This window comes from Pseudoliparis swirei, chromosome 7, assembly GCF_029220125.1.
Source record: "Pseudoliparis swirei isolate HS2019 ecotype Mariana Trench chromosome 7, NWPU_hadal_v1, whole genome shotgun sequence".
NCBI classification, from domain to species: domain Eukaryota; kingdom Metazoa; phylum Chordata; class Actinopteri; order Perciformes; family Liparidae; genus Pseudoliparis; species Pseudoliparis swirei.
In genome coordinates this window covers 27,472,091-27,491,880 of record NC_079394.1, presented here as the reverse complement: position 1 = coordinate 27,491,880, position 19,790 = coordinate 27,472,091, and the positions used below count along the sequence as shown (strand labels likewise).

Sequence of the window (19,790 nt, the reverse complement as noted above, 5' to 3'; positions counted from 1 at the left end):
AGGGAGCGGAGGCACAAGGGTACAGGTGGGGATGTAACGAACTTCTAACTTCGACACCATACCTTGAAAAATATGAATTCAAGTTCAATAATATATCACATCGATCAACCATTTCAATGAGTGTGAGCTACAATAACAGAAAAGTTGTGCAATAACAAAACAATACGTCAACATTAATCCGAAAAGTCAAGATTAAAACTTTAATTGTGTGAGTTAAATCAATCTTGGTCATCACATTGACGGAGACGTGGCATCGAGTGAAGGAGACGTGGCATCGAGTGAAGGAGACGTGGCATCGAATGAAGGAGACGTGGCATCGAGTGAAGGAGACGTGGCATCGAGTGAAGGAGACGTGGCATCGAATGAAGGAGACGTGGCATCGAGTGAAGGAGACGTGGCATCGAGTGAAGGAGACGTGGCATCGAGTGAAGGAGACGTGGCATCGAGTGAAGGAGACGTGGCATCGAGTGAAGGAGACGTGGCATCGAGTGAAGGAGACATGGCATCAAGTGAAGGAGACGTGGCATCGAGTGAAGGAGACGTGGCATCGAGTGAAGGAGACGTGACATCAAGTGAAGGAGACGTGGCATCGAATGAAGGAGACGTGGCATCAAGTGAAGGAGACGTGGCATCAAGTGAAGGAGACGTGGCATCAAGTGAAGGAGACGTGGCATCAAGTGAAGGAGACGTGGCATCGAGTGAAGGAGACGTGGCATCGAGTGAAGGAGACATAGCATCGAGTGAAGGAGACGTGGCATCGAGTGAAGGAGACGTGGCATCGAGTGAAGGAGACGTGGCATCAAGTGAAGGAGACATAGCATCGAGTGAAGGAGACGTGGCATCGAGTGAAGGAGACGTGGCATCGAGTGAAGGAGACGTGGCATCAAGTGAAGGAGACGTGGCATCAAGTGAAGGAGACATAGCATCGAGTGAAGGAGATATGGCATCAAGTGAATGAGACGTAGCATCGAATGAAGGAGACGTGGCATCGAATGAAGGAGACGTGGCATCTAGTGAAGGAGACGTGGCATCGAATGAAGGAGACGTGGCATCGAATGAAGGAGACGTGGCATCGAGTGAAGGAGACGTGGCATCAAGTGAAGGAGACATAGCATTGAGTCAAGGAGACGTGGCATCGAGTGAAGGAGACGTGGCATCGAATGAAGGAGACGTGGCATCAAGTGAAGGAGACATAGCATCGAGTGAAGGAGACGTGGCATCGAGTGAAGGAGACGTGGCATCGAGTGAAGGAGACGTGGCATCAAGTGAAGGAGACGTGACATCGAGTGAAGGAGACATAGAATCGAGTGAAGGAGACGTGGCATCAAGTGAAGGAGACGTGACATCGAGTGAAGGAGACATAGAATCGAGTGAAGGAGACATAGAATCGAGTGAAGGAGACATGGCATCAACTGCTTTTGCCGACTGTCCTCGGCTCTTTGGAATAAAAGAGCCCAGAAGTGAAATGTGTCGGTACTTTGTCTCCATTCAGACGGGGAAGGAAAGCCCAGACAGCCAGAGACCCGAGTACAAAAGCGAGCAAGGGGGTTTCACCTGAATCACACATCTGTAACATTATATAACTCTACAATTGCTCATACTGATGAAAGGAATCGTGTATTCATCTGGTCAGATACAGACAAAAGGCCGACAGAGCGGTGTATAATCAACACTGTGATGGCACCATGTAGTTTTCATTAATATCTTGCTGTAGGCGAATAATAATATTAATGCCATTTGTCAAGTATTCACAAAGCTGGGCAGGAACAAGCTGGTAAAAAGGGAACCATACAGATGTATTTATTACCATTATAGATATAACAGTATCGTAGTTGTGGTATTGTATTGTAAGTAACGGGTATCATGATATGGAAGGTATCGTATCGAATATATCATTTTGGGATTGTGACAACCCTAATGGGTACTAAAACCCGGTTTTAAAGGGGTTCTTTTATCTGTACTTTTTAACATGCTGGTGTTATTTATTTTCACACTGCAGCATCTCCACTGACGTCTGCGTCGGGGCTTTGCACGCACTCACGTTTATGTCGCGTTATTTTAAAGTGAGTTTACACATCCTTTACAAAGTAAGGACGCACAATATTGACTTTCTACAAATATCCGACATGCCGATATTTTCTCAACTCGTTTTGGCAGATTGCCAATGATTTTTCAAGCGTCTCCAGGAAGTGGAAATAACATGCAATGCCTACTGTGATTGTTACCGCCCACGTAGATAATCGAAGGAAAATATACTTCATCATAGGTTACGCGTTTTGTGCATCTAATTCATGTGCAGCTAATTAATGTGCAGCTAATTTATGAAGCGTCAAATACCCTCGGCTTACGCTAACACTCTAGTTGTGTTAGGAACACCAACCTTGAGTGGGCAAAGACAAAGCCCAGAAAAACAGACTTCAGTGGAAGAAAAGACGACGCTCTGTGGAGCTTTGTCTTCTTGTTCGGTTGACCTTTTAAACAATTGGCCGCACTGAAAATGAATTTCACACGGTAAGAAAGTCCTTTGGTCCGGCAGTATGACCCACTCTGTACTGTACATAGCATCAGCGCTGCGACCAGAAGACAAACAATGATTCAATATGACGGTAAGACCTGCGGTCTCATTAAATACTGACTCAGGGGAAATATGCTGGAGGGCAGAGCTCAATAATGTTGGCACATTATGTCAAGTTTTTTTCCCGTGCAGCTCGCAATGTTAAAGTGGGCGAGTGCAGAAGTCAAGCAGTTGTGGGAAGTCCATGCACCATATTGGATATCAAGTTCAAACATCTCTCTCTCCATCCCACCCTCTATCTCGCCCTCTCTCTCTCTCTCTGCACTGCACATTTTTAGATTTTTTGTTCGTGCAAGACTGTCTTGACAGGGGTGCGTATGATGAATGAAGCAAGACAAGGACAAGAGAAGACAAATGGGTTAAGATGGCGATGAGATTTCAGATGGTGCCCCCTGGTTTTAGAGTGTCAGCTGAAACCACAGATGGCTATGAGGCTTGCCTACGAACAAAGACAGGCAATGGCGGTGCTATAACCCTCTTCTACAACCTCAAGCTAAAGCATGCTGTCGAGTATGAGTGTAGAAGACTATCAGGGTAGACTTGCTTCTGTGGCATCTTCAAGTTATATCTCTTTGCATGAAGTGTAGATTTAAGTTGTCGCTTTTGTCATTTGATGCCTTCCACAACCACAGAAAACTAGATATTGTAATCACAAGCAGTGAGGACACGGTGACCTTGACGTTGACCTTCAAACAGTCGGTGCTCTAGTTTAGTTGGACGTGTGGGCCAAATGTGATAAAATTCCCCCCAGGCGCGCCTGAGCGATTGCCTTTTCCGAGAATAGACCGGACTGACAGACGACACACAAACATAAAGCCTCCAGCCACGGCCAAGTCTGACAACTACTACCTTCTGAATAAATATTCGAACAATCTTGCTAATAATGTTTGACTTCACAGCACATTAACTACACAAGAAAGGAGAAGGAATAGCGGTGCGTCTCAAAACGTCCACCCGAGCCGCAGTCTGCTTACCCTGATGCCGTCTGGGAAGTGTTTCAGAAGTATCAGCTGCCGTACGACCAGACTTCAGAGCAGCTTCTTTCCTCGGGCGGCGAGACTCCCCTCTACATCCATTTTTTAAATTGTTTGTGCGTTTCTTAAGTCGCAAAATGGGAATAAAAACGGCATTGCGTTGTGCAACCTTGATGTACGATGATAACATTAACATTGCACTCTTGGAATTTATATTTGCAGCTTGTCTTTTTCTTGGTTTACATTCCGAAACCCTGCAGCCTCTGAAATGTGAATTCCAGTCTCGAGTCATCTTGCGCTAAATGATGCAGATACAAACAGGCAGGTGGGGCACACCGGAGGGAAAGGATGGAAGTGGGGCACCGTCGTTCTGTGCTTCAAGTCGCCCTGCGTTGCACTTTCTCTCACTGCTGCATCTTGAACAAACAGATCACGTGAGACAGACGACTCCATGACTTCTGTTGTTTCTCCTCCCGCCGATAGTGGGATGGGTTGAAGAAGTTGATGGAAAAATGACCTCGATGGACAACAGCACTTGGCAAGAATATCGGGTTTATTCTTTAAAAAGTACCGGTCAGGAACAAACGCCTCGGAACGCTTGGAGATTCTCAGGAGGCCGGATTGGAGAAGTCTAATGAACATATATTTTAACATACGTTTTATACACAACAAAATAGGAGGAGTTTATTATCCCCGGCCTTCGTGGACCAATCATCTTCATGCAAAATGACGTCATTCAGGAACTGATCTATAGGTTGAACCTAAAGACACGTGGAACCTCTGAGTAAAAACCCTGACTCGAGTCTTTCTGGACCCAGTTAAAGACAGAATCACGTAATATTGTAGAAATGATCTCCTAGCGCGCCCAGGCCTGTTACATATGTTCTTCTCTACTCCCAGAGACGTGGTCTTCCAAAGTCGAGGCATGTCATATAGATTCTTAAACCTTTGAGCTCTGACTTTGCATGTTTCGTATAAGCTGATATTACAGGGTATATGAAAATATAATACACTACATCCCCCTTGCCCTGCCCAACTGTGGGCATGTGTCAAAGAAATACGATGTAGATTCGTGATGCCTTTATAGTTGATAGAGATAATAAGTACTGCAGAGTCGGATGGTTTAAATTAGTCCACACTTTTGGCTCGGTAAGGAGAGGAATAAGACTTTTTCGTCACTCGTAGCAAACCTTTAGGCGGAGGGTTTCTTTTGTAAGTGAGCACCCAGTGAAGAGTTTGATGAAAACTGCTTCAGACAAGAACTTCCCCATCTTCTCCTACTCTACCACAAATAATTGCCCTGAACTCCTCTTCCTCACCGCACTCTGCTCACTGTCCTCGCAGCATCCTCATGAGATCTCATCACTCATGAAATCAGTGCACCCCTCCGACTCATGTCGCTATGTTGACTATTTCCCAAATGAGCAAGGGGACCTTCTGTGAGAGGAAAATGAAAGCAGAACATAATTCAACTAAAAATGGACGGATGTATTTCATACCCAAACGTAAATCGAATTTGATGTTCAACTTCAAGCTGTGTCGTGCAGATGAACAGGGCAGGTCAAGGCGTGGACGGAATTGTTAAAAGTAAGGCAATCAACATTCTCTCTCTCCTCACGGGCGGCCCCGTCTAAACTCGTCTCCTGTCCATGTCTCAAAAGCGTCCGACTGTGCTGCCAAGTGTCAGAGTCTGTGAAGTGTGAAAGCTACAATCCTTTCCGTGTTTTTATGGGGGTAACATTGACGTCTGTGAGGACGTGTATGGCAAATATATGTGTTTGGAGTCATATTCAAAAAGGCATAGATCCGACTGGTGATGCTTGTCACTGTCATAGTCACATGTTAAGACATGGACAAGACAGAAGTAAGTATGAATACAAAAGGCTACTGTTACACGAAACAACAAATGCATTGCAGTGGCAGAAACACACATTGAGCATGCCTTCAACTGGTTAATAATACACCATACAACACTGTAGGCGTAGAAGGTGAAGTGGTTTTAGAGGTTTCTATGATTGTTGACATCAACTGTATGCTTGGTCAGATTAATGCTTCGAGCATATACTTACATCTAGTCCTTATACCAATGCATGTATATTGTGTGGTTATACATGACAGTCAGGACTTGCTCAAACACAAACATAATAAGCAGGCTAATATGTCACAGTGGTTGTGAATGGGTCCTATGGCGTAGGTTTTCTTGTGAATGGTGGAAGAACTAAAATATTTCCTCAGCTATTGAAAAGTGTATTGTGAAGAATTCTGCCTCTGTAAATAGAGTCTACAGTAAAAAAAAAAAATTAAAGGATATTACTGTAAATTACATGTGTGGTGGCTGGGGCGTGGTTCGGCTCAGCTGTGGAGGGGTGTGGGGGAGTGGCTCAGGGAACGGGTGCCGGGAAGAGGGCTAATTGGCCTCAGCTGCAGGGGATCAGCTGATGAGTGTCTCTGCCCAATATGAGGTGGGATAGGGATGAGGCACGAGGGAGCGGAGGCACAGTCTGCAGCCAAATAAAGGAGGAAATATCACTGAGTGTGTTCATCCTTTGGTGGAATCACGCATGTGACATCCAAGGACCAGTTACAGTATGATCCTAACTTAACGTTACCGACGGTAACAAGCAGGTGAGAAACCAAACCAATGGACAGTCTGACAACGGTGCAACTACAAAGATTGCGACACAATCTAAAGAGCTATAATTATGACTCTGTAATAGGAGCCGTCAAGACCAGCCTCTCCATTCTGCCTCATGGGTCCGCTACAAAATCCATCTCCTTTTAATAAGCAAATGGTCCCGGGCCGATTTACTAGACCATCCCCAAATCCTCACAGTGAGACAAACTCAAATCAACTCACGAGTCGCAGTCTGAAACCGATGCTCCAACTAAAAACGTCTCGATGTCAAAGACTGTAGGACCCTGTATTCGTGTGTGTTGGCAGTTAAAGATAGATGCATTCTTCATAAAGAGTGTGCCATTGTCATTCTGGATTCAAGTCAGTTACAGTGGGTTATGGCAGAAGAAAAGGGATTACTATGTCCATAGAAACTCCGAACGCCATTCCTGCAGCTCAATCCACTTTTCTGTTTCGACAGAATCTGCTGCAGGGTGTGTTGTTAACAGTTGTTCGCGTCTACGTTTGGTTGTGTTTGTCATGAGCTCCAGCAGATGGGAGATCTATATTATATTAACATATTTGGGGCAATTTTGAGTCTAATTAACCTAAGACTAAACTGCATGTCTTTAGACTTTGGGAGGAAGCCGGAAAAACCGTAGGAAAGCCACGCTGCAAACTCCACACAGACGGACCGCCCAGACCGGGAACCGAACCCAGGACCCTCTGCCGCGGTAGCCGCCACACCATCGTGCAACTTATATTTTGTTGTTATCAATTTAGAAAACATAATTATGTATCATGATATCACAATGTCAGATTTCATCAGAATACGACTCCCTTGAAAGACAATAAATTATCATATAGAATGGTCACGCAGACTTAGACATATTTTTTGCAAAACAACGCCTGTAAAAATAAACAGACTGCTGTCAAGCTTTCAAGCATAGACAGGAGATGTAAAAAATAAAAATAAATCATCACCTTTGGGAGAAAACAGCAACAAAGAAACTTGTTTTTTGTGAAATAAAAAGATGAATTGTAAGGTCTGCTTATTTCTTCTTTATGGCTGATTGCAAGAAAGACAAGAACGTAGTATTTTAAGTTGATCTAGAATACATCATAAGAAGCATGTTCAATTGCTGTCCCAGTAGAGTAAATCTACAACACGGATAAAATATGAATAATAAATGCGCGTCTTCAGTCCCGCTGCTTTTTAAAACATTTCAAAACGTAAATGGAACGCATGATGTCGATTACAGTGCACAAACCAATGTGGTTATGTGTGTGCTCATGTGAGTCACCGAATCTGGCAATGGAAGGAACGAAATATATGTGTATGTGTCAAGAGGACACACTGATTGAAAGAGAAAGAAAGAAAATAGGAAAAGGGGGAGAAAAAAGCAAAGGGAAATAATGTGAGGAACCAAGCACCATACGCGGGTTGTTGAGGCCGAGTATGACGGACAGGTACTGATGACTGCAGCACGTTCAGGAAGCCTTGTAACTTGCTGTCAGGTTGTTTATTGTGAGTCCATTTCCTCCAGAAGGTGATTCCTAATCGCTGTCGCCCGACTATACGATGCAACCTGAGCTGTTCTATTAAAGCCACCATGTCAGAGCACACTTACACTTTCCACTGGAGCATCAAAGGGAAGCAATTCTTTTTTAAATGTTGTCTACTTGATCAGCACGCGACAGATATGATACTTGAGTACATTATGTCCAAGATTCCACGAGCACCCGCTTTACAGAAGCGTGGTTCACGAGAAGGCAGAGCACTTACAGCGTATGCATGGTTGAGACCAATAAAAGCCTCTCATGGCGGAATCATCAATACATATAAAAGAATGTGTGTGCTGTGTCAAGTTGTCGTGTTGTTCTCTTGTTTGAAGTGATATGGTTATAATGAGCAGAAACACACTCTCACGCTCGCCGAGTGATGACATTTAGCAGAAATTCACTGATCTATAGAACGCTTTGTGTTGAGAAGAGTCAGAGGCATCCACTCAATAGATCCAACATGTTGTAGAAATATCTTTCTTCTCTTTCTTTCTGGGAAGCGTTTTGTGCAATACAAATAAACCGGTAAGAAAATGGCGACATTATTATGTATTTGTTTCAGCAGCAAGGTTGTTGTGTGTGTTTGTTACCTTCGCATTGAACATGCGGAAGGTTATGTTTTGATCGCCGTGTATTTATTTATTTATTTGTATGCGTGTTACTCGCATAACTCAAAAAGTATTAAACCGAATCGCATGAAATTTGGTGGGATGATTGGTTATTATCCGGGGACCATTTGATTAGATTTTGGGATTGATCGGGTCAAAGGTCAAGGTCAAGAAAAGGTCAAAATCTTATTTTTACCATAGCGTGGTCAATTTCTATCCAATTGGCATGCAACTAATGCCAACATGTTCATAATTCAATGCCCAATCTTGTGATATGCGAAGGCATGCGCTCTACCGAGTGCCCATTCTAGTTTCAACATGGATTGGTTGTTGACAATGTTGCTTGATCGGGGGGGAAAGACAGTGTGTGCTGAACGGGAGTGAGAACTGTGTCCTTTTAGAGTTAAATGAGTCAAAGACGTTCTCAACATCACTGCATGTACAAATATTTGTATATTAAGATCCGGTCTTAGTTTCTATTCAGACCCATGTGTAAAGAAACAATAAGCACACAAAAACATTACCTACGGGCCTAATGTATGTCATATACAGTGTTTTACTTTGCAGCGGCACAGATACGTCGTGGTGGAAAGCATGGTGCAACTTTGAATTCGTGGTGCTCGGCCATATGAAGACCGTGTGCCTTTTAATGTGTAATAAGTGCTGACAAGTCATTCCTGTTTTCATAGCACTCCGATACAGCTTTGATACAGATATCCTGACAGAACACACACATTACGCAACGCTATCAAAGGTCCCTGGACCAGACTAGTGGCTAGTCCAGCTAGAGTCTTTATCGCCCTGTTGAGTGTAATTTGATCGGCACAGCCAGCCAAGAGCTCAGGGAATCACCCAGCATCGAGCAGTCCGTCTCGAGAGGCTTTGGCTCGGAGCCCGTCACGAGGCTGTCCGTCCAAAAGAGGCTTCATGCACTTTATTAGCCGAGCAGACGACCAAGCAAAGGGAAGCCAGAGGAGAGCGACTAAAAACAAATGCATGTTCCTGCTGGTACGACATATTTGGTTGAGCACAGCTCCTCTCTTTTGTGAAGCGGTAATGTTTTCCCAGAGCCGGTCACGGTCCAGCCAGCGGTTCCTTGGACAAATATGTCCACGATGAAAAGGAGCCCACGACACAGCGACAGTGTTCGTACAACATCCAGTTGGGAACTTTGATTTCAATCCGTATTTCCTTTGATGGAGGACATAACTACAACAAGATTGCTTTCCGTTTCTCTCGGTGCAGTTTGGATTGGAAGTATCTGGATTGTGTAATAAACAGAATATATAAGAAACGCTGTATGGACACACGTCATATTCCATCTGTATTGAGAAGTGTGTCATGGACAGTTGTTGTCCTACCATCTTTTTAAATTGCATTTGTTTCTTCCTCTTTTTTTGAGCACGTAAAAAAAATAACTGAAACTAGCAAAATATAACACCCAGCGCCCACATACAAACCGTGCATTAACATAATTCCGTATTGCAAGTAAAATAAAGAAATAGGACCAAGTGAAGTCGTGCTCCATTTTTATATTGTATCAAAGAAAATCTCATATTAAAAATGAATATTCTAACATTGCACCTGAAATAAAATTAAATAGGTATTAAAAACTAAAACTATTCATCGGAAAAAAACGAACAGCCTACATAACCGTTGCCCTTTCTTACTCTGCGAGTTTCTCTCTCATCATCCATCTCATATGCATTCAGTGTGTTATTTATTATGTGTTTTATCTTCTCCATGTTTTGAGTGATTGATTGGTCAGATTACTCTCGGAACGTCTACTTTGATACAACTTTAGTGTCCTGGCATGTTATACATAGTTGTTTTGCTTGGTGAATGAGTTGGAGCGTTTTGAGCTCAACCAAAGATTCATATCACTGTTGCACTGTTTGTTTTGTATTGTATTGTGTTGTAATGTATATTTTGTGTAAGCACACAGAGTCACTTTACCAAGTCAAATTTCTTGTTTGTGCAAACTTACTTGGCCAATAAAACCTGATTCTGATTCTGATATTCCAGGGCATTTCATTTGATAAAGAGTGGGATTGTGTTTGATTCAGATGCATTTCCGACGACTTAGTTATATGCGACTCGGAAGGAACAGTACACGGTTTATAACAACGTTTTCACTTTTTATTAGATTGCTATTGACTTTGAGATGGTGCTTGGTGTTATATACAGAGGTATGAGAACCTTTCAACAGCATGAAAGTAAAATAATGTCTCTTCATGATTCAACGACAGAGCGTTGACAGAAAGACTAAAACACAGACTTCAAATGTGGTCCAGTCGACTTGCTAATGGGTCCCAAGTAGCTTCAAGTGGCATGGATTTTGGTTGTTTAGTGTTTTTGGTTTTACTCCATCCACTTACTGAACAAAACCAGATTTCATCTCGATGTATGACCAGATTGTTTTCGGTGCTTTTAGTTGAGGTAGGGAGAAATCAGATGTCTTCTTCACATAGTAAAACTGTCTCTATTTCTTATATTATAAAAAAAGTACCTGGATTAAATGGAAGAAAAGTATTTATCTCAATATTGATATTTACAGTACATCTAGTAGCGTGATTGATATTACAAATCAGGAAGCTTCTGAGACGGATGAGACCCGTCTCAAAGATGACTTCCCAGCTTGGTCCGCACGACTGACTTCCCGGTGCACATGTTCGTCTTTCAACGTCCGAGAAACTGACACAACTCGTCTGAAGAACAAACTCAATACGTCTTCCACCTCTGCCTGAATGAACAGGTCAATAAGACGAGGGGCCAGCATCCACATGTCATGAACAGCTCTGGTGCCTTTCATGCTGTGACTCAAAACACAGAAGAGTCAGAAATGAGCCGAGCTATGTCTGACGATGAATTGTCGTACCGCGTCATTAACATGTTCTGCCTAGTCGCAAAGTACAGTCGATGTGTATTGCGCCAGTGCTGAGGCAGCCTATGCGGCGTTTGTCGGAGTGTGACCGTGGCTGGGTTTATATATAGACGCTCACCAAAGAGCGGCTCCTTGCTCGCTCGCTAACGCCCTTGGGATCTAATGACATAGCCAAGGGGTTATGCTTTGTACCGGCTAGAAAAAAAACTAAAAAAACACTGGCAACTCTCAGCGGGAGGAGGACTGGCTGGAGAGAAATCAACGAGAGAGAGAGAGAGAGAAAGAGAGAGAGAGAAAGAGAGAGAGAGGTACGTTTTCCAATCTGCTGCTGCGGGGACAAACTGTCCAGATGGAGCACCTTCCACTCCTTTTCTCTGTTTTGACATTTCCTTTTCCGCCCACTGAATCGCCAAATCTTGAACGTGAATTGACAGAGAGGAGAAGTCATGAGGCTCCTCTCCGGTGACATCTCCAGAGATAAAGACCCCCCCCCCCACGCCATTTCCTCTTCAAAGGACGCTCCAGTTTCTTCGTGAGGTCTCACAGAAGCCGTGAGCGGCGTCAAGGCTCAGCCTCCATTGTGACACATCTGTGTCAGTGTTTCTACCGTGGGGACCTTGTGGGCGGACACGGCCACATCCAAGGTCCTCCGGGGAGATAGATCTGCAGTCCTTGTCTATCCGTGAGACTCAACCCAACTGTGTGTGTCTTGATGAAGTAGCTGGCTCTTCTCATTTGTTTTCTCCCGCTGTAGACGTTGTTGGGGTTTTTTCTCGGTCTTTAACAATCGGGAAACATGTCTCGTTTATCGAGCTTGCAGCAACGACTTGATTGCCGAGTCTTTTTTTCACGTGAAGATAGGCGAGCCGACTTGATAATTGGAAAAGTCAATCAAACGCATGGCGTGGATGTAAACACGCGGCATCACACACCACATTTGCAGAGGCTGCAGAGTAAACGAGCACACGTGCTAAAAAATCTTTCCAGCCTCGAGAAGAAATTGTCTATCTTCCTTGACAAGCAGCGCTAGCTTATTTATGTATGCAAAGGCCAAACGGCCTTTTAAATCAATGCAATGAAGGCCGGGAGGCGGACTCACTGCTGTTTGGGCAACACAATCAATATGCAATAAGCCAAAGCAACGTTGTTTTTATTAATCAATTAGGAATTTTACACATTTGTGATTTCTTTGTATTAATGTTTCATTTTTAGGTTGCAGTGAAATGTTATTCACAAAGATTTAAGTCGCTTTGAGATAAATGGATGCAACCCTTTACTTGGCACACTTTAACTGCAGCTGTTCTGATTTTTACCCAACAGCTGATGCACTGATTGTCTTGCAATATGCTGCGCACCGTTTAAAACACCTGCATTGTTATTGTGGAATATGTGTCATGATAGGACGGCCCACTGTGATCTATACTCCAAAGGTGTGTTCATTTAATGACATTTAAAACCAGAGGGAGGCACTTGCAGGTCCCAGTTGCAGCTGACATTGAAATAAGAATTACAAAAACGCGTAGACCGCGAGGATACACATAAAAACCATGACCAATCAAATGTCCCTATTGTCCAACTGTAAATAGATAGATATATACTTTATTAATCCCCAAGGGGAAATTTGTCGTCACAGTAGCAGCACCAATAAACTAAACACACGAGAATAAAATATAAAATATAAAAAACAGGGATGAAAGATATAGATGTATACAAGTAAAATATAAAATTCAAAATGAAGTATATATATGTATATAAAATGAAACATATATGTATTTTTATATACACACAAACAAACATAATACAATGACTGTGCAAAGTATACAAAGTAAAATATAAAATAAAATATAAATGTATGTATCTATATACAACATATATGCATACACAATACAATACTAATGACTGCAGTGTAAAATTAAATTAAATATAAAAATATAAAAAATAGACAGAGTGTGCAAAATGCAAAGTGTGTGTATGTGTGTAGTGTAAATAAATGAAATGTGTGAAATAATGGCCTGCGGTGTTCAAGAAGCCAGATTTGATTTGGCCTCCTATAAGTGTTCCTGAATATGTGCCTCTTATGTAATTAGCCTCATGTGAAAAAATATGATTTGTTTGGGTTAATGTACGTGTAATTACCCTCCTGAAGCCAACCTGAAAAGTGCTTGAATGATCTCCAATGAAGGTGAATTACATGAATGTCTCCTGTTAAATTGCACTTTGTCGGGATAAAGTATAAGTTCAATGCAACGTTTTCACATCACACGGGTGTTTTAGTCCAGCACACCACTCTGCAATGTCCCTTCCATCTGTGCTCTCCCTCCGCCCTCCCTCCCTCCCTCCCTCCCTCCCTCCTCCTCCATGTGACTGCACTGTGGCAGGGACCATTCTGAGTGCTTTTTTCCCAACTGGACTTGCAGGCGAGTATCACTCCCAGCTAGATAAATATTATAGATAGATAGATAGATAGATATATACTTTATTAATCCCAAAGGGATTATCCTTTTTTATTTATTTTTATTAGAGGAAGATAAAAGGAAAAAGGCGTTCAGTTAGACAGAAACTTACATCCGCCACAGTCACTTCAGTTAGGGAGCGGTGGTGACCTTCTCAGGTTTAATTTCTGTTGGCCCCCCCCCCCCTTCCTTCCCAGAACAAGTGAGTAATTAGAGCAGAAACATTTCCCCCACACTGTCAGAGTGCAGAGCTGTCTGTCTGTCTGTCTCTCTGTCTCTCTCTCTCTGTCTCTGTCTCTCTGTCTGTCTCTCTGTATGCTGGCTTCAATACAACTGGCAACATTTTACAGCATCTGCTCTGGTTAAATACGTTGGTGCAAGCGATGTCTGACGAGGCACATTTGTAATTTTACATTTTGGGCTATACAAAATCAAATGAAAAGTGAATTGAATTGAAGACCCAACTCATGCATGTGCTAAGCTCGTCCTCGTGGTTGTGTGTAGTGATTCTGATTATTGGGAGTGTCATTTTATATTTGTGAAGATATCGGCTGACGCTTTACCGCCCCCTTTCCCTCATAGAGAACAGAGAGCATATTTTCAAACATGAAAAGTAGACCCGGTCATCTTAAAGCTAAACGGTAATGAAGATATTGAAGATCACAAAACACTTCTTTTTTTAAAAAAGGGGGGGGGTGACAGCATGTGTTGTGTTGGGGCTATCCTCTGTGACCTGCCTTTGGGCAACGCCTACCTTTTCTTTTCTGTCTCTGTTATCATTCTTCACTAAGTAACCTGAGTGTGCCAGCTTTAGTCCATTTATTAGATATGAGCTGATGACGAACACCTTCGATAACAGGTGTACTTCATCATTTCAACTTTTCACATTTATTTCCCAGAAATTAACAATCATTTTCAGGCTTCAGATGCATCTTTCTGACCTAAATGTAACCGCCATCTGTAGCCGCGCGTAAGCTCCGGTATTGTAACTCAATCTAAATACATGAAACACTCGTTATTCCACTCTTAAAAGTGGGGGAGAGGCGTTACACCGCGATGGTGTTGTGACGATATCCGTGCGTCCGTTTCAGTCTCCTCGCTGTGGAACGACCAGAGTCCACTTTATCCATCGCGTCGGTACCAGAACACTCATAAGCAGAGGTCGTGCACACAGAGGCTGAAGCCAAAACCGAATAACCTCCTCAAAGTTCGGACTCGACGCGAGCCGAGAGGACTCCTCCGCTGCCGCGCGTCGGTCGTGCACACAACGCCCATGTTCACCGAGGGGGGCTCGGAAAGCGACGCGAGAGGAAGAAAGGCGCGTTTCCCTTTTTGCCCTTACCGTCGAAGACCTTGAAACGACGACGGCCACGACATCCTGGATTTCTTCAGCCCGGGTCGGTGCCCCGTGTCCACGGCGTAAGTCCGGTCCATGGTCCTCGGTTTGAGGTATCTCTCGGTGTCCGAAAAGCCTCTTTGTCTCACGCGGTCGTTCTTGCGCACTGCCAGCGCGTGGTGGAGCGGAGAGAGCGCGGCGGGCTGGTTCTGCCTCCACAGATGTTTGGGCGCCTTCGCGCTCGCGCCGGTGCCGCCGCCGGCAGCCAGAGACGCCGTGCCCACTGTCCGGGAGGCGGCGGGGTCCATCCTCCCCAACGCGTCGGTTTTAAAATAGTGCGCAACAATAATAAACTCTTTAGAGGCATATGGAATGTCCCGGGGGTCGAGGTGAAGGGAGGGACTTCACAGCGCTGCGAGTCCAGGTGTATTTTGAGATATTTTTTGAAATCGAAAGAAAAAAATATAGATCTTCGAATGCAAAACTATTGGCCTGTAAGCAATAAAGGCAACTTTAAAGCCACTCTGGGTGCTTCACGCCCAGTTTTTTTTTTTTATCTCACGTAATGAGTTAAACTCCATCATCACTGCCCCGCAAAAACACATCGGACAGAACCAACCGTGAACCCAGTTACGCACCACGACCTACATCTGCGGTTTGAAGAGTCAGTGTCCCACATGTGGAGCTCCGGGAGGGAACTCGACTCAATTAAATCGGGTCTCCAAACGCTCCCCGCTTCCTCCGTGCACGCCCATTCCAGCAAGGCGCTCGAGCTGCCGCGGCGGCGGCGGCTGCCAGGACGGTCCCCGCGGGCGGATGGTCATTCCACGTTACCACTGCGACCTGTGCACTTCACTTCACCCACGGTGCGCGTAAAACCAACTGGACATAGCGCTGCTCTTCCCAAGTCCCCTGCAACGAAAAAGCGCAACGCGATATAGGGAGCAGGGTGATCCATAAAACATGAGCGACCCACCCAGGGCACCTCCCCTCGAATCCTCCATGCGAGGAGAGAGCAGGAGAAAGGGAGTGGACAGAGAGCCAGGTGGCCAACATCATATAACACTTAACCAGGTCACCCCATCGGTTTATCCCAGGAGTATCCGTGTGTGTAGAAGTGAAGAAGAGGAGTTAAACTCTGCAGGTAAAGTAAGCTCAGCTGGACAGTAATTAAAGTGAGGATGTCTGTGTGCACCTGTGACGTCTACGGGTCCAGCCACCGCGTTAAACCTCTCCTCCTCTGTTGTTCATCATTTATGGGGCTTTCAGGGAACACTGCTTCCATTGCAGCTCAAGCCCATTGCTACCAAGGAAGATAACGGTGTACACGGGGATTACAGCCTCTCCTGCGATAGCAGCAGAAAGGTAATCCCCCCTCAGAACTAAGGTGGCTTAAAAAAAACTAAGCGGCCGGCAAATGAAACAGAGCGAAGCCTCGCACGCCCACCCCGGGAGCTCGTGTGTGGACTTTGTGCCGGCCCGCCTCTAAAGCCGCCACAAAGTCCACGGTGCACTTCACCGGCGGTGGACCTGCTCTGAAGGTAGCCGTACTCCTTTGCAATTCGCCACAAGCGGCATTCAACCCGAACCGACTCTTCTTCTGGAATCCAGCTGTGAGCTGATAGAGCAGCACAGCTGACTCCTGACCTCAGACCTCTCGTTTATTTTCCATTACTCTGACCCCAAGCACAGTCTTGGGGAAGATCATATCCAGTCATGCATGCAGTGGGAGTCACCTTCACCAAACAATGTACTATATGGGACACTACGATGACACACCGTGCATATATATATATATATATATATATATATATATATACACTACCGTTCAAAAGTTTGGGGTCACTTAGAAATGTCTTTATTTTTCAAAGAAAAACAGTTTTTTCAAGAAAGATAATGATATAAGCTATACAACTGGCCTTCCTTTGAGCTTGAAGTTTGAAGAACAAAATTAATACTTCAAATATTAATCATTATTTCTAACCTTGTCAATGTCTTGACTATATTTTCTATTCAATTTTCAATTCATTTGATAAATAAAAGTGAGTTTTCATGGAAGACACGAAATTGTCTGGATGACCCCAAACTTTTGAACGGTAGTGTATGTATCATTGTGTGTATGTGTGTGTGTGTGTGTGTGTGTCACTGGATTTATTGACTTTGTAAACATCAAACATGGTGTGAGATGTGTAGCTCTGTCAGCAGTCAACATGAGTGCTTCAAGTCACACGGTGCTTTCTATAATTAATATTTTTTAATACAGATTTTGTTATCTTGCATTTCTTGAATACTTTAAGGCAGTACACAACAGACGAAAGTAACATCCGAAGAAAGAAGAGAGAAAAACTAATTACGTCCAACTCTTGGGATGACGTGTTATTGTTTGTGAATTCAACGCACTGATCTCTTGATTTGATCTGGCATTGGGCCAATATGCTATTATTGATGCTGGTTCAGCCTTTGTCAGGACATACTTATACATCATATCCCTTTTTCACATCGTAGTGACATAATTAACATCGGTTGGTCCGTGTTTCAATCTGTTCATTTGTTGATGTGTTGGTTGTGAGTTGTGCCCATCTGTAATTCTTGTGATTCTAATTGAAACGACATCGATGTCCACGAAAACCGAACAAAACTCAACGTTGTTTCATGTTCGATTTGTAGTATTGGGACTTGCCTGTTACGGCACAATCAATATAAGCCGATGTATTTCGAGGCAATCCTATGAATTAAAGTGTTTGCAGCGTTGGAACTGTTTAATGGACTTTGTTTTACATTCCAATCATGAGAGAGTCTAATCAGAATCAGAATCAGAATCAGAATCCGTTTATTGCCAGGAATGTTTACACAAACGAGGAAATTTTTTTGGCGAAAGGTGCAACATTTGACATGACAAACAACAATCAACGCGACAGCAACAGTGCAAAGTGTGTATTAACTTAAGTATAAGATAAGATAAAGATAAACAAATAAGATAAATAAAGATAAACAAATAAGATAAAGATAAACAAAGATAATCAAATAACGTTAAAGTGTTTAGGTGTGCGTTTCAAGAGACATGTGTGTTTAAGTTAAAGTGTATGTTACATGTGACGTGTGTTTAAGTTAAAGTGCATGTTAAAGTGCATGTTAAAGTGACGTGTGTGTGGAGGAGGCCTCCAGGAGGGAAGGAGGAGGAGGGAGGAGGAGTCGGAAGAAGAAGGAGGAGAAGGAAGAGGAAGGATGATGATAATGGAAGAATAGAGCACTACTTAGCCCGATTGGTCCGTGCATTGATCCTGAAGAGAGTCGCATGAAGCCACATCCAAAGTCAATCTCACTGAAGTCACTCAGAAGTTGCACTTCCATCCTTAATGTTTTACAACTGTACATTTTCCCCTCACCGCTGTGCTGAATGATGGATGAGTCGAGCTTGAAGCAAAGTCAGGATGTAGGGCCTGTCGCCCGTCCTCTCCCGACAGTCTGTGTTCCCCTTTAACGGCTCGTGCTTTAGTCAGTCGTGTTATGAAAGCAGTCAATCTTTTGCTGGGTATGGTTTTAACATGATGGGACATAACTCGTGGTGTCATGGGCTTTCCTAAAGTTCAAGGGCGGAATAACAATGAATCCACACGGTGATATAATCAAAAAGGCGTTGACGTAATTGAAAACATGTTTAAAGAGCAGTGAGCTGTAAACACTCGGGAATAGTTTGCCCTTTTCTGAAGTTCACGGAAAGGTTTGCCGACATTCATTCAGAGAGGACGAGCTGCCTCCGCTGTACATCCGGCACTTTGTCGTCTCATCCCAACGACTGACTTGACTACGGTTCTTCGCTGTGGGTCGCAGGTTCGGTTTGTGATGGAGTCGACAACGTCGTGACAACGCCGTGACAACAACTTTTTGGTCACGTTTTCCAGGCGTAAGAAAGGGATGCCGACCATTTGCTCATTCGTTTGTTTGTCTTCTCTTGGTTGTAAAACTAAGTCGTCGTCATTACCTCTAAAACGGAGACTTTGAGGCCGACATCGGGCCTTTGCGATATGCTTCACGAAATATCACACACGCTTGGACATTTACAGTTTGAAATGTATGAATACATTAGATGTACACGGCTATTGTGGAGGAGATTCATCAAAATCACCGAGCTAAATGAGAACATATTTTGTGGCAAAGGTGTTTCAAAAATCCCCTGAGTTGTTTTATCTTGTTTTATCTTGTTGGTCGTGTTTAAATAGTGAATAACATTCCCTGTTTTGAGATCAGTAAGTGCCAGAGGTGAAAAACATCTATTGGGCCGAGTTATTTGATGAGTCACACAAATTGAAAAACCAGTGGTGTGCATTATTAGCACACGACACATCCAGCACACTTTGTATTGCTGCCAACCATTTTTCAAATTGTAAATAATTGATTTCCTACCTTTCAGGCATCCATTCGTTTCTGGTAATGACTGGTATGAAGCTCAATTAGAGGCTTGGAAGTTGTGTGGAACAGTAATCCATCACCATGACATGCTGCCCCAGTAAAGGCTTTTTCAGTTCTCCTTCTTTGTAGTCATACTTCAACTATGGCTTAATAGTAATAATAATTAAAACTTACATGGCGCTTTTCTGAATACACAAAGACGCTTAAATAAAATGAATATTCAAATGGCCTGTTGACAACTAAATTCACACATTGCACAACGTTATTGATTTGTCTTAAATATAACTAATTGACCCGGGTAAAACAATTACCAGCAATCTTGGACACATATCCAGTCGTCCATTACGATACAATACCATAACTTTGACAAGGA

The 19,790-nt window shown here is 43.5% G+C and overlaps 1 protein-coding gene across 1 annotated transcript in view; it reads right to left on the bottom strand.

Annotated features, from left to right (window-relative positions):
• Window positions 1-19,790, bottom strand: part of LOC130197138 (cAMP-specific 3',5'-cyclic phosphodiesterase 4D) — a 104,904-nt gene that overhangs the window by 49,224 nt on the left and 35,890 nt on the right. The gene's annotated exons all lie outside the window — the stretch shown is intronic.